We start from the raw sequence: 16,624 nt of genomic DNA on the forward strand, positions 1-16,624 counted from the left end.
TACATTATTTTGGGTTAAAAATAAAAATATACAGGTGCAGCGCCCCAGAGCCCTGATCGTTGCAGTACTGACGCTCCACCACTAAGGGGAGTGATGGTACGTCTGATGGCACTAAAGGAGTTCACCTGACCAGGTATCACAGTCACACATTACACTTCACACTCTGGCCACCAGGGGGAGCAAAGGGTTCTATGTATTAGGCCACTCCTCACAATCTGGTAAAACTGGGGGTTGGATAGGAAGTTAGGGAGAAGCTGACTGGGTTTGATCCAGGCAACATCCTGTGGCAGAGGGTGTTGTGGGGAAGATTCAGGGGGGTCTGTTGTGAATTAGACTTTTTGGCTCCCTCTGGTGGTTACTAGTGATATGACTCTGGGATTTTCTTCCCTCAGTTTGCACCCACCTGGGTCGTTAGTCCAGGGGTGTTGCTATATAAACCTCTTGGATCCTTAGTCCAGTGCCTGGCATCGTTGTAATCAGAACCTTTTTGTTTGCTCCTATCTGCTGGTCCTGGTTCGTGCAAAATTAAGCTAAGTCTTGCTTCTTTGTTTTTTCAGTTATTTGCTTGCTCTCATTTTTGTCCAGCTTGTACTAAATGTGATTCCTGACCTTGCTGGAAGCTCTAGGGGGCTGGTGTTCTCCCCCCGGGCCGTTAGACGGTTCGGGGGTTCTTGAATTTCCAGCGTGGATATTTTTGATAGGGTTTTTGCTGACCATATAAGTTATCTTACTATATTCTGCTATTAGCTAGTGGGCCTCTCTTTGCTAAATACCTAGCTCATTCTTACGCTTGTCTTTTCCTCTTACCTCACCGTTATCATTTGTTGGGGGCTTGTATCCTACTTTTGGGGTCTTTTTCTCTGGAGGCAAGAAAGGTCTTTCTTTTCCCTTCTAGGGTTAGTTAGTTCTCCGGCTGGCGCGAGACGTCTAGAATCAACGTAGGCACGTTCCCCGGCTGCTGTTATTTGTGGTGCTAGGATTAGATATATGGTCAGCCCAGTTACCACTGCCCTATGAGCTGGTTTTTGTGTTTGCAGACTTGGTAACTATTTCTGAGACCCTCTGCCATTGGGGTCATAACAGTATGCCAGGCCAACATTGAATGTTTAATGCATTGCAGAAGTGGGATAATAAGAAAGGAAATTCTGAGTTTTTTTTTTTTTTTCCTTTCCTCTCTTCCTCCCCTTTACCTTTGAGTGGCTTGTGCTTGCTGCAGACATGAATGTCCAGACCTTGATTACAAGTGTAGACCAGCTTGCTGCTCGTGTGCAGGGCATACAAGATTTTGTTACCAGTAGTCCTATGTCTGAACCTAAAATACCTATTCCTGAACTGTTTTCTGGAGACCGATTTAGGTTTAGGAATTTCAGGAATAATTGTAAATTGTTTCTTTCTCTGAGACCCCGTTCATCTGGAGATTCAGCTCAGCAAGTTAAAATTGTTATCTCTTTTTTACGGGGCGACCCTCAGGATTGGGCTTTCTCGCTAGCGCCAGGAGATCCGGCATTGGCAAATATTGATGCGTTTTTTCTGGCGCTCGGATTGCTTTACGAGGAACCCAATCTTGAAGTTCAGGCAGAAAAAGCCTTGCTGGCTATTTCTCAGGGCCAGGATGAAGCTGAAGTGTATTGCCAAAAATTTCGGAAATGGTCCGTGCTTACTCAGTGGAATGAGTGTGCTCTGGCCGCAAATTTCAGAAATGGCCTTTCTGAAGCCATTAAGAATGTGATGGTGGGTTTCCCCATTCCTACAAGTCTGAATGATTCCATGGCGCTGGCTATTCAAATTGACCGGCGTTTGCGGGAGCGCAAAACCGCTAATCCTCTTGTGGTGTTGTCTGAACAAACACCTGATTTAATGCAATGTGATAGAATTCAGACTAGAAATGAGCGGAAAAATCATAGACGTCAGAATGGGTTGTGTTTTTACTGTGGTGATTCTACACATGTTATATCAGCATGCTCTAAACGCCTAACAAGGGTTGTTAGTCCTGTCGCCATTGGTAATTTGCAACCTAAATTTATTTTGTCTGTGACTTTAATTTGCTCATTGTCTTCTTACCCTGTTATGGCGTTTGTGGATTCAGGTGCTGCCCTGAGTCTTATGGATCTGTCATTTGCCAAGCGCTGTGGTTTTGTTCTTGAACCGTTGGTAAATCCTATTCCTCTTAGAGGTATTGATGCTACGCCATTGGCGGAAAATAAACCGCAGTTTTGGACGCAGGTAACCATGTGCATGACTCCTGAACATCGGGAGGTGATTCGTTTTCTTGTTCTGCATAAAATGCATGATTTGGTCGTTTTGGGTCTGCCATGGTTACAGACCCACAATCCAGTCTTGGATTGGAAGGCAATGTCTGTGTCAAGTTGGGGTTGTCAGGGAATTCATGCTGATTCCCCGCCGGTGTCTATTGCTTCCTCTACTCCTTCGGAAGTTCCTGAGTATTTGTCTGATTATCAGGATGTATTCAGCGAGTCCAGATCCAGTGCTCTGCCTCCTCATAGGGACTGTGACTGCGCCATAGATTTAATTCCAGGTAGTAAATTTCCTAAGGGTAGATTATTTAATCTGTCTGTACCTGAGCATGCCGCAATGCGTTCGTATATCAAGGAGTCTCTGGAGAAGGGGCATATCCGTCCATCCTCTTCCCCTCTTGGTGCGGGATTCTTTTTTGTGGCCAAGAAGGACGGATCTTTGAGACCTTGTATTGACTATCGTCTTCTGAATAAAATCACTGTTAAATTTCAGTATCCTTTGCCTCTGTTGTCGGACTTGTTTGCCCGGATTAAAGGTGCCAAGTGGTTCACCAAGATAGATCTACGTGGTGCGTACAACCTTGTGCGCATTAAGCAAGGAGATGAATGGAAGACTGCATTTAATACGCCCGAAGGTCATTTTGAGTACTTGGTGATGCCTTTTGGGCTCTCTAATGCTCCCTCAGTGTTTCAGTCCTTTATGCATGATATTTTCCGGAAGTATCTGGATAAATTTATGATTGTTTATCTGGATGATATTCTGGTTTTCTCTGAAGATTGGGACTCACATGTGGAGCAGGTCAGGATGGTGTTTCAGGTTTTGCGTGAGAACGCGTTGTTTGTTAAGGGCTCAAAGTGTCTCTTTGGAGTACAGAAGGTTCCCTTTTTGGGATTTATTTTTTCCCCTTCTGCTGTGGAGATGGACCCAGTCAAGGTCCGAGCTATTCATGATTGGACTCAACCCACGTCAGTTAAGAGTCTTCAGAAGTTCTTGGGTTTTGCTAACTTCTACCGTCGTTTTATCGCTAATTTTTCTAGCGTTGTTAAACCTTTGACGGATATGACCAAGAAAGGTTCTGATGTTGCTAACTGGGCTCCTGCAGCCGTGGAGGCGTTCCAAGAGTTGAAGCACCGGTTTACTTCAGCGCCTGTTTTGTGCCAGCCTGATGTCTCACTTCCCTTTCAGGTCGAAGTGGATGCTTCTGAGATTGGGGCAGGGGCCGTGTTGTCACAGAGAGGCCCTGGTTGCTCGGTAATGAGACCATGTGCTTTCTTCTCTAGGAAGTTTTCGCCTGCTGAGCGGAATTATGATGTTGGCAATCGGGAGTTGCTGGCCATGAAGTGGGCATTTGAGGAGTGGCGTCATTGGCTCGAAGGTGCTAAGCATCGTGTGGTGGTCTTGACTGATCACAAAAATTTGATGTATCTCGAGTCTGCTAAATGCCTGAATCCTAGACAGGCCCGCTGGTCATTGTTTTTCTCCCGTTTTGACTTTGTGGTCTCGTATTTACCAGGTTCAAAGAATGTGAAGGCTGATGCTCTTTCAAGGAGCTTTGTGCCTGACTCTCCTGGAGTCGCAGAACCTGTTGGTATTCTTAAAGAGGGAGTTATCTTGTCAGCCATTTCTCCTGATTTGCGACGCGTGTTGCAGAGATTTCAGACTGGTAGACCTGACTCTTGTCCACCTGACAGACTGTTTGTTCCTGATAAGTGGACCAGCAGAGTCATTTCCGAGGTTCATTCCTCGGTGTTGGCAGGTAATCCGGGAATTTTTGGCACCAGAGATCTGGTGGCTAGGTCCTTTTGGTGGCCTTCCTTGTCACGGGATGTGCGGTCATTTGTGCAGTCCTGTGGGACTTGTGCTCGAGCTAAGCCTTGCTGTTCTCGTGCCAGCGGGTTGCTCTTGCCCTTGCCTGTCCCGAAGAGGCCTTGGACACACATTTCCATGGATTTCATTTCTGATCTCCCGGTGTCTCAGGGCATGTCTGTCATCTGGGTGGTATGTGATCGCTTTTCTAAAATGGTCCATTTGGTGCCTTTGCCTAAGCTGCCTTCCTCTTCCGATCTGGTTCCTGTGTTCTTTCAGAATGTGGTTCGTTTACACGGCATTCCTGAGAATATTGTGTCTGACAGAGGATCCCAGTTTGTTTCCAGGTTCTGGCGATCCTTTTGTGCTAGGATGGGCATTGATTTGTCGTTCTCGTCTGCCTTTCATCCTCAGACTAATGGACAAACGGAGCAAACTAATCAGACTCTGGAGGCTTATTTGAGGTGTTTTGTTTCGGCAGATCAGGATGATTGGGTGACCTTCTTGCCGTTGGCTGAGTTTGCCCTTAATAATCGGGCTAGTTCCGCTACTTTGGTTTCGCCATTTTTCTGCAACTCTGGTTTCCATCCTCGTTTTTCCTCGGGACATGTGGAGCCTTCTGACTGTCCTGGGGTGGATTCTGTGGTGGATAGGTTGCAGCAGATCTGGAATCATGTGGTGGACAACTTGAAGTTGTCACAGGAGAAGGCTCAGCGTTTTGCCAACCGCCGCCGCGGTGTGGGTCCCCGACTTCGTGTTGGGGATTTGGTGTGGCTGTCTTCTCGATTTGTTCCTATGAAGGTCTCCTCTCCTAAGTTTAAGCCTCGCTTCATCGGTCCTTACAAGATATTGGAAATCCTTAATCCAGTTTCCTTTCGCTTGGATCTTCCGGTGTCGTTTGCCATTCACAACGTGTTCCATAGGTCTTTGTTGCGGCGCTACGTTGTGCCTGTGGTTCCTTCTGTTGAGCCTCCTGCTCCGGTGTTGGTTGAGGGCGAGTTGGAGTACGTGGTGGAGAAGATCTTGGATTCTCGTCTCTCCAGACGGAGGCTTCAGTATCTGGTCAAGTGGAAGGGCTATGGTCAGGAGGATAATTCCTGGGTGGTTGCCTCTCATGTGCATGCGGCCGATTTGGTTCGTGCCTTTCACGCTGCTCATCCTGATCGCCCTGGTGGTCGTAGTGAGGGTTCGGTGACCCCTCCTTAAGGTGGGGGTACTGTTGTGAATTAGACTTTTTGGCTCCCTCTGGTGGTTACTAGTGATATGACTCTGGGATTTTCTTCTCTCAGTTTGCACCCACCTGGGTCGTTAGTCCAGGGGTGTTGCTATATAAACCTCTTGGATCCTTAGTCCAGTGCCTGGCATCGTTGTAATCAGATCCTTTTTGTTTGCTCCTATCTGCTGGTCCTGGTTCGTGCAAAATTAAGCTAAGTCTTGCTTCTTTGTTTTTTTCAGTTATTTGCTTGCTCTCATTTTTGTCCAGCTTGTACTAAATGTGATTCCTGACCTTGCTGGAAGCTCTAGGGGGCTGGTGTTCTCCCCCCGGGCCGTTAGACGGTTCGGGGGTTCTTGAATTTCCAGCGTGGATATTTTTGATAGGGTTTTTGCTGACCATATAAGTTATCTTACTATATTCTGCTATTAGCTAGTGGGCCTCTCTTTGCTAAATACCTAGCTCATTCTTACGTTTGTCTTTTCCTCTTACCTCACCGTTATTATTTGTTGGGGGCTTGTATCCTACTTTTGGGGTCTTTTTCTCTGGAGGCAAGAAAGGTCTTTCTTTTCCCTTCTAGGGTTAGTTAGTTCTCCGGCTGGCACGAGACGTCTAGAATCAACGTAGGCACGTTCCCCGGCTGCTGTTATTTGTGGTGCTAGGATTAGATATATGGTCAGCCCAGTTACCACTGCCCTATGAGCTGGTTTTTGTGTTTGCAGACTTGGTAACTATTTCTGAGACCCTCTGCCATTGGGGTCATAACAGGGGTCTCTGTCAGGGGTGGGATCCTGACAGTGGCCTAGCGAAAAGGACAGAACGTTACGGAGCCGCACCTGCACCTGTTGCGTTGGCATCTTAAGAAAGGACACGAAGCGAGGTTTATTGTGGAGAAGTGAGAAACGAGATCACAGCACAAAGGAGAATAGAACCAGTAGGAGTCGTGCCCTAAGATCGTGGCAACATCCTACTGAGGCGCGTAGCCGGTGGCTGGAACGCCGAGGAAGTATTGGGCTCCAAGCAGTACTTCAAACAGCGGCAGGACAGTTAATTATAGGTTGGCTGTCTCACCTAAAACACCTAAGCAGACATAGGAGGCAATTGTGGGAGAGGGGCGTCTCTAGGGTCCCAGAATAACTCCAGGCCTGCCCATCATACGGGTGCGTCCTAGCCATATCATCTGGGGGACGGAGAAGAACATCAGAACAGATACAACAGTTGTGAGGACTATCCCGTGGTGCTCAGCAGGGAGGTACTACAACACACAGGCGCTAGAAGGTAGGCACTGATTTCCACCTGCAAAGGGAACTCTGGATGTGCCTTCGGACCGGCTGGTCTCAGCCAGCCCTCTTAGCAGTGCTCTGGATTGCGGATCCCAAAGCCTTCAGTAAAGAGGTAAAGAGACTGCAACCCTGTGTCCTCGTTATTCATCGCGACTTGCACCACGCACCACCATCACTCATTTCATTGGACGCCCCTTAGCAGGGTCACGGACCGAGTCTAGCCACCGTGACAACCCCAGGACCGAGACAGAGAGGCCCGGTACCGAGTACCCCGCAGCCCTGCATCTGGGGGCGCTCCACAGGCCGCATATTAAACAGTCTGGTATCGCTGTCAGACACCTGATCTATTTGTGGAATACAAATTGTGGCAATTCAGGCCTACATTCCACTGTATTTGCTGTCTGTTACCCTAGTTCTGAACACTATTTTGGGGTATAAAATAAAAAAAATACAGGCCACATATTAAACAGTGTGATATCTCCATCAGACTCCTGGTTTATCTATGCTCTAAAAATAGTTACTTTTCAGGCCTACATTCCACTTTTTTTTGCTGTCTGCTACCCTAGGTCTAGTATACACTATTTTGAGGTAAAAAATAAAAAAATGCAGGCTACATATTGAACAGTCTGGTATCTCTGTGACACGCCACATTTATCTGTGAAGTACAAAGTGTGCTTTTGAGGCTTCCCTTCACCTTTTTTTGCTGTGGGTTACCCTAGCTCAAAACACTATTTTGGGGTAAAAAATAAATAAATACCGGCCACGTATTGAACAGTCTGGTATCTCTGTGACATGCCTCAACTATCTGTGGCCTACAAATTGAGTTATTAGAGTTCAGGCTTGCATTCACCTTTTTATTAAAATTGGGCAAGGCCCGTGGCAAGGGACAGGGAAGTGGACGTGATGGTGATGGTGCATGCAGAGGTCGAGGCCGTGGGCAAGCTGAAAGTGGGCCACCATAAACACCCACATCTTTTAGCAACAGATTCCTGTCAGAATTCATAGGGCACGGCAGAACAACACTCTTGACACCAGAGCAGAATGAAAAGGTAGTTGGTTGGATGGCGGATAATGCTTCCAGTCACTTTGCCACCACCAACAGCACCCTGTCTTCCACACGGTCAAGTCTTTGTAGCTGTGACTCTGGACCACATATTCCTCATCCTGATCCTCCTTCCTCCCACCATGCTGAGTGCCCTGAGACAACTGATCCAACACTTGGACACTCCGAAGAGTTGTTCACTTTTCCATTTATCGATTCGGGCCTCTCTCCCATCCCACTTGAAGTGGGGCAAGATGAGATTCCATGGAGTGATGCCTAAATATTTGAGCAAACACGCTCACACTAAGGCGACGGTGGGAACGTTTCACAAGAGGTGGACGATGATGAGACACAATTGCCAGAAACTCAGGAGGAGGACCAGGGTGTGGAAGTGGAAGAAGAGGCCGTGGATGATATAGTAACTGACCCAACCTGGCAGGAGGACATGCAGAGCAAGGACAGCAGCACACAGGGGGATGAAGGCGTAGCACCCCAACAGGCAGGAAGACACAGTGTGGTGGCCACAGACAGAAGGCGTGCAACTGTTCCACGCAAAACCAACATGACAGAAGTTACGAGTCCAACTGTAACGTCTTCCCGAGTCTGGATGTTTTTTTAAAGACTCTGCCAATAACCCCAAACAGGCCATTTGCAACACCTGCCATGCCCACATCAGCAGGGGTAGCAACACTACCAGCCTGACCACCACCAGAATGATCAGGCCCATGGTAGCAAAGCACCCGACTTTGTGGGCTGAACCACAGGCACCAGGAACAGTGTCTGCGGGTACCACCACGCCTTCCACGTTGTGTGTGAAAGCCAATCCCCTGTCCACGTGAAGATGCCTCCTGCCCTGCACCTGCCATTACCCAGACTCAACTAGCACCATGATCGAGCACGTCCATGTCCTTGTCTCAGCGCAGCCTTCAGTTGTCAATACCACAGTCATTGGAACTCAAGCGGAAGTATGCTTCCAACGCTCCACAGGCCACAGTACTAAATTCACAAATTTCTCGTCTGCTTGTGCTCGAAATGTTGCCTTTTAGGCTCATGGAGACAGAGGCTTTCCACAACCTTATGGCGGCGGCCGTCCCAAGGTATTCGGTGCCCAGCTGCCACAATTTCTCCCGGTGTGCTGTCCCGGCATTACACAAGCAGGTGTCCCACAACATTAGCTGTGCCCTCAACAATGCTGTTACTGGTAAAGTCTACCTAACCACAGACACGTGGACAAGTGCTTGTGGGCAGGGATGGTACATCTCGCTGATGGCACACTGGGTTAACATAGTGGAATCCGGGACCCAGTTAGACCTTGGGATGGTGCATGTCTTCCCAACCGCGAGGATTGCAGGCCCTACATCAATCTGGGTTGCCCCCACAGTCTACAGCTCCTGCACCTCTTCCTCTGCCTTCTCTTCAGATTCCATCTCCAAAAATGGCACATGAGTCACAAGCTGGAAGCACTGCAGCACTGCCTCAGCCAAGTGCCAACAGGCTGTGCTGAAGCTAATCTGCTTAGGTGACAAACCGCACAATGCTGAAGAGTTGTGGACAGCTCTGAAAGAGCAGGCAGATCTGTGGCTGACACCACTGAACCTACAGCCAAGCATGGTCATTTGTGACAGTGGCCGGAACCTGGTGGCGGCTCTGAGGCAAGGCCAGCTCACACACGAACCATGCCTGGCCCATGTGCTTAACCTCGTGGATTCAGCATTTTCTCAAAACCTACGTGGAGCTGCCAGATCTGCTTATGAAAGTACGCCGACTGTGTGCCCATTTTAGAAATTCAGCTACAGCTTCAGCTGCCCTTGCCGTGCTTCAGCAGCGTTTGCAGCTTCCGGTTCACCAACTGGTGTGTGATGTCCTCACACATTGGCACTCTGCACTGCATATATTGGAAAGGATTTGTGAGCAGAAGAGGGCGATTGTTGACTACCAGCATCAACAAGGCCATCGTTATTCAGTTCAGACTCGACAGATAAAACCTCAGGAGTGGACATGGATGTCAGGCATCTGTACCATCCTGCAAAACTTTGAGAAGTCCACCAATATGGTGAGCGGCGATAATGCCATAATTAGTGTCACCATCCTGCTTCTCTGCATTCTGAAAAGCTCTCTGCTCACAATGAAAGAGGATGCATTGCAGGCGGAGCACGAGGACATGGAGCAAGGAACCATGCAGGGTGATTACACACAGCCCAGCCTCATGTCATCCCAACGTGGATTGGTTGACAATGAGGAAAAGGAGTAGGAGGAAGAACAGGATCTATTTTCATGCGGTATAGATGGTACTACAAGCACAACTGTCATACCGTCTGTTCAGCGTGGATGGCCTGAGGACAGGGAGGTAACACCTTGGTTACTCGTCCTGTTGAGGACACAGAAGGCTTTCCTGTTACCAGTCTGGCATGCATGGCTGACTTGATGTTGCGCTGCATTTCCTGTGACCCTCGTATTGTAAAAATTTTGGGTGACAGTCATTACTGAGTAGTGACACTTTTAGACCCATGCTACAAGGAGAACTTTCAATCTCTTGTTCCAGAGGCAGAAAGGTGAACTAAAATGGTGCAGTATCAGAGGGCCATTGTTGCAGAATGATTACAAAAATTCCCATCTGAAAATGCTAGCGGCAGACGTCACAGTGCGTTTGACAACCAAGGAGTACAGGCGAGAGAGACACAACTCCAATCCAGCAGTGGCAGGGCAACACTGGTAAAGTTCTGGGACAATTTTCTCAGACCCTCCCATCACCCTGGCCCAGAGGCGCGGGGTAATGTCACAAGGAATGGAATGTTTGGGAAGATGGTGAGGGAGTACCTTGCTGACTGTACCAACATCCTCCGTAATTCCTCTGTGCCTTTTAATTATGGGTATCCAAGCTGGACATGTGTCATGAACTGCCTCTCTATGCTTTGGAGGTCCTGGCCTGCCCTGCCACTAGCATTTTGTCACACCGAGTTTTTAGTGCCGCTGGTGGAATTATAACAGATAAGCGCATTCGCCTGTCAAATGAACATGCAGACAGGCTGACTCTTATAAAAATGAACAAGGGCTGGATTGGGCCAGACTTCTCTATGGAGTGCCCCCAAGGGCAAGGGGTTACTCTGTACCGGGCCCTTCGGTTCTCAAGGGGGATGTCACGGTCTGTGGCCCTCGGGAGGTCCGTTGTAAAAGGGGAAAGGTCTTTAAAGGGGAAATGTTCGTGACACCACCTGTGGTATTCGGTCAGGGTGACCGACGCTGCTTTAAGGGGGTCTGCTGGGGAGATGTTATGGCAGCAAGATGGTATACCTTCCCACAGGTGAATTATGACCCCAGGGCTTCCCTGTGTGTAGATGGTAGATGGTGTGAGGCGCAGTGAAGAGCGAGGACACAAGGTCGCAGTCTCTTTACCTTTTACTGAAGGCTTCAGCATCCACAGTACAGAGCACAGATCACAGGGCAGGCAGAGTCCGGCCAATTTGGAGGCAAATCCAGAGTCCCCTTATCCAGGTGGAAATCAGTAGCCTTCCTCTAGCGCCTTGGTGTTGTAGTACCTTATTGCTGAGCCTCTCATAAGGTCCTCACAGATGTTATAGATGTTATATCTCTCTCTCTGTCCCCCAGATGGATAGGACAACCCGTATGACTGGTGGCTTGAGGCTTTTTACAGAGACTCTATCATGCCCAGCCTCTTGTGGGTGACACCTTGCCTCCTGGGTATGGGGTGGATCAGTAACGTGAAATTAGCTGTCCTGCCGGTCTCTGGAGCAAGGCATGAAGGACTGTTGCTCCCTCGGTGTTCCAGCTACCAGATCCTGTGCCTCAGAAGGAGGCAGCCTGTGCAGGGCAGAACTCCTTCTGGTACCCACTCCTTTGCTATTTCTTCTTCTCACCCTCTCTACAATACAGTTCTCTGTTCGTGTCCTTTCTTAGGAACTGCCGCATGTGGGGCCGGCGCAGCTCCGTGACCTTCTGTCTAGGCCTCTGACAGGCTCCCACCCCTGTCAGGGACCAACTACCTGAGCAAAGCTCAACTAGCAACTGCCTAACTTCCTCTCCAGGCCACCAGTTTTACCTAAGTGGGAAGAGTGCCCTAATAAATAGGGGCATAGCTCCCCCTGGTGGACTGGAGTATGAAATGTGTTGTATGTTTGTGGTACCTGGTAAAGAGATCTCCTTCATTGCCTCCAAACGTAACATCACTCCCCCTAGAGGAAAATGACATTACTGCAATGACCAGGACCCTGTGGCGCTGCATCTACACCACCAAATGACAGCGAAACATAACTTCCAATACAGTGTCTTTTTGCGAGCTGTATTCCCATGCACCTTTTCACACCCACACATGGGTATACGCTTCCTGATTTTGGCTATTTGGTGTCCTCCTCCTCCTTCTCCTCATCCTCATCATCCACCACCACTAGAACGCCAGGGTGAACATTTTCTGTGATACTACAGCCAGTCTATTTTTTGCAAGGGTGTCTAAGAGGCCCATAATTTTTTTTTTTTTAAATGCACCCACCATGGGGAAATGCTTGTCAGCCCATGCACTTAGTGTATGGGCATTCCAAGTATAGGAGACCCGCTCCCTTAATTGGGAAAAGATTCATAGGAGGACATCCTCCATGTCTCTTCTGACACTACCAATAGAACGCCAGGGTGAATGTGTTCTGTGATGCTACAGCCAGTATATTTTTTTGCCAGGGTGTCTATGAGGCCCATACATTTTTTTTTTAAATGTACCCCCATGGGGAAATGTTTGTCAGCCCATGCACTTAGTGTATGGGCATTCTAAGTATAGGAGACCCGCTCCTTTAAGTTGGGAAAACATTCATAGGAGGACATCCTTCACGTCTCTTCAGACAACACCACTAGAACGCCAGGGTGAACGTGTTCTGTGATGTTACAGCCAGTCTATGTTTTTGCAAGGGTGTCTATGAGGCCCGTAAATTAAAAAAATATATATATACCCCCCCATGGGAAAATGTTTGTCAGCCCCTGCACTTAGTGTATGTGAGTCGCCCACCAGGGCAGGGTACTCGGTACCGGGTCCGGTCGGCTATTAAAGGGGATGTCAAGGTGGCTGCGACCCAGTCCGTGGCCCTGGGACTCACTGTAAAAGGGGAACGGTCTATAAAGGGACTTGTGAATAAGTCTGTCGTTGTAATAATTATAGGGGATAACTCAGGAGACTCTTTGCGTGGAACAAGACAACTACAGGACACAGTTTTATAAGTGGTAAAGTCTATATTATCACACAGTGATTCAAACAGGTGCAGAGAGAAACTCAAGTCCACAACACTTGGTGCAAATATCAAATGCAGCTGGAAGCAAACACGAGCAGCAGATGAAGGAGGATTACTGGAACTGGTGTATGCAGCAGGAACTCAGAACAGAGTAGCAGGATAACCCCACAGGTTCACAGGAGCAGGTATATAGCCAGGGAGTCACCAGAGGTCAGGAGCTGGATGCAAGGCAGATTACTCTAGCACAGACTGAAGGCTGGGGTGGAGTTTTATAGCAGGAAGACACTGCACATGAGACCAAAGATGCCATCTTGGAAAAAGGCAGTAATGCACAAAAGGTAATAAAAAATGTTCAGAGTCCTGACATTACTCCCTCCTTAGAAGTGGCCTCAGGACGATCCTGGACCTGGTTTCTCAGGGAATCTCTCATGAAAACGAGAAATCTTCTGTTGGGCATTGATGTTTTCCACAGGTTCCCAAGAGTCTTCCTCAGGGGGATATCCCTGCCATCTTATCAGATATTTGAGCCGGTTCCTGCGAATCCTGGAATCAACAATTTCCTTCACCACAAATTGTTCTTGCCCATCAATCACCACAGGCTGCGGAGGTGGCACAACACGTCCCTGGAAGGTATTAGGAGATACATGCTTTAGTAAAGATACATGAAAAACTGGGTGTACCTTCATAGTCCTTGGCAGCTTCAGTCGGCAGGCCACAGAGCTCACAATACCGTTGATCTTGAAAGGGCCAATGAATTTCTGTCCAAGTTTTTGTGAAGGAACATTTAACTTCAGATTCTTAGTTGCTAACCACACGGAATCTCCTACCTTGAACATGGGTGCAGGTTTACGGAATCTATCAGCCGATCTCTTATAACGTTCTTGAGCTGTGGTCAGGGATTCCTTCAGAACCTCCGGATTTTGCCCCATTGCAGTCAGCCTTTCCTCCACTGCCGGAACCGGAGAATTAATTGGAGATCTAGGTAAGATACATGGATGATAACCCAGATTGGCAAAAAAAGGTGTAAATTTAGTGGAGGCGCTCTGAGAATTGTTATATGAAAATTCGGCTAACGGCAGCAACTCCAACCAATCATCCTGGAGATGGCTGACATAGCATCTTAGATATTGTTCCAGCATCTGGTTGGTACGCTCAGTCTGACCTTTTGTCTGGGGATTGTAAGCAGAAGAGAGACAGACATTAATATTGAGTGCAGAGCAAAACAACTTCCAGAATCTTGAAGTGAACTGCACTCCACGGTCAGATATGATCTCATCCGGAACCCCATGCAACCGAAAGGCATTCTGTATAACCAAGGTCATTGTATCTTTAGCTGAGGGGAGGCTGTTGTGAATTCGGTTTGTGGGCTCCCCCGGTGGTCTGTTATGGTAGTGTCTCTTATGTGCCTTCCTCCATCTCTGATTACCTGTCGCCACCCTCTTGGGGAGTTTCCTATTTAAGGCTGCTTGGCTGTTAGTCACATGCCGGCCAACAATGTGCTAGTAGCATTCTGTTGCATTCACCTGCCTCAAGTTCCAGTTCAGCTAAGTTGAATTTTGTTTCTTGTTTTGCTATTTTTGTCCAGCTATCTGCAATGTGACTCTTCAGTGCTGGAAGCTCTTGTGGACAGAAAATTACTACTCCAGTGGCATGAGTTGTCACTGGAGTTTAAAGTAATTTCTGGATGGTGTTTTTGAATAGTGATTTTTAGGTCGACCGTGAAGTAACTCTTTCCTGTCCTTCTGCTATCTAGTAAGCGGACCTCACTGTGCTAAATCTGCTGTTCATCCTACGTATGTCATTTCCTCTGAACTCACCGTCAATATCTGTGGGGGCCTACTATCATCTTTTGGGGTTCCTCACTGGAGGTAAGGCAGGCCTGTATGTTCCTCTTATAGGGGTAGTTAGATCTCCGGCTGGCGCGTGGTGTCTAGGGCATCGTAGGTACATCCCCCGGCTACTGTAAGTGTTGGGTCAGGTTCAGGTCACGGTCGACCTTAGTTTCCATCACCCGAGAGCTAGTCCGTTTTGTATTTTTTTCCCATGGTCATTGGGGTAACCATAACAGTTTGGCCGGCCCGTAAAAAATCTATGTGTTAAATTATGCACTAAAGTAGGAAGGAGAAGAAAAGGTTTTTTTTTTTTTTTTCTGTGTTTGAAAGTGCACCTTAGTTTGATCATTTGTATTCCTTGCTTAAACTGCAGTCTTCAGCCTTTTTTTTTTCTCCTCTCCTCTTAACCTCTGAATGCTTGGGTTACACCCATTTGAAACATGGATCCACAGAGTTTAGTTGCGGGTTTGAATAACCTTGCGACAAAAGTACAGAACCTACAAGATTTTGTTATACGTGCTCCTATGTCTGAACCTAAGATTCCTCTGCCTGAATACTTTACCGGAGACAGATCCCGGTTTTTGAGTTTCAGAGAAAATTGCAAATTGTTTTTGTCTCTGAGATCTCACTCTGCTGGTGATCAGACTCAACAAGTTAAAATTGTTATCTCTCTACTGCGCGGCGACCCACAAAGTTGGGCATTTGCATTATCGCCAGGGGATCCTGCGTTGTTAAATGTAGATGCGTTTTTTCAGGCTTTGGGGTTGCTTTATGAAGAACCTAATTTGGAGATTTTGGCTGAGAAAGCCTTGATAGCTCTTTCCCAAGGGCAAGATGAAGCTGAGATATACTGCCAGAAATTCCGTAAATGGTCGGTGCTTACTAAATGGAATGAGTGCGCTTTAGCAGCTAATTTCAGAGAAGGTCTCTCTGATGCCGTGAAGGATGTCATGGTGGGGTTCCCTGTGCCTACAGGTCTGAATGATGCCATGAAATTGGCTATCCAGATTGATCGGCGTTTGCGGGAGCGCAAATCTGTGCACCATATGGCGGTATCTTCTGAGCAAAAACCTGTGCACCATATGGCGGTGTCTTCTGAGCAAAGACCTGTGCACCATTTGGCGGTGACCTCTGAAAAGGCATTAGAGCATATGCAATGCGATCGTGTTTTGTCTAGAGGCGAACGTCAAAATTACAGGCGCAAAAATGGATTGTGCTTCTACTGTGGAGATCCAGCTCATGTTATATCAGCATGCTCTAAACGTATAAATAAGGTTGATAAAAAGGTTGATAAATCTTTTTCTACAGGTACCTTGCAGTCAAAATTTCTTTTGTCCGTGACATTGATTTGTACCTTATCATCTGTGACTGTGAATGCTTATGTGGATTCTGGCGCCGCTCTGAGTCTCATGGATTGGTCCTTTGCCAAGCGTTGTGGGTTTGATTTGGAGCCGTTGGAAGTTTCTATTCCCCTGAAGGGTATTGATTCTACACCTTTGGCTAGCAATAAACCACAATATTGGACACAAGTGACTATGCGTCTTACCCCAGACCATCAGGAGATTATTCGTTTCCTTGTATTATATAACCTACATGATGTCTTAGTGCTTGGATTACCATGGTTACAGATTCATAATCCCGTCTTGGACTGGAAATCTATGTCTGTGTTGAGCTGGGGATGTCGGGGTATTCATGGGGATGCACCTTTGGTTCCTATTTCTTCATCTACTCCCTCTGAGATCCCAGCATTTCTGTCAGATTTTTATGATGTCTTTCAAGAGCCTAAAGTTGATTCTCTCCCTCCCCACAGAGAGTGTGACTGCGCTATTGAATTGATCCCCGGTAGTAAGTTTCCTAAGGGTCGCTTGTTTAATTTGTCTGTACCTGAACATACTGCTATGCGGGAGTATATCAGAGAATCCTTGGAAAAGGGTCATATTCGCCCCTCGTTGTCTCCACTAGGG

Source organism: Ranitomeya variabilis, chromosome 1 (genome assembly GCF_051348905.1).
Source record: "Ranitomeya variabilis isolate aRanVar5 chromosome 1, aRanVar5.hap1, whole genome shotgun sequence".
In the NCBI taxonomy this organism is placed as follows: Eukaryota; Metazoa; Chordata; class Amphibia; order Anura; family Dendrobatidae; genus Ranitomeya; species Ranitomeya variabilis.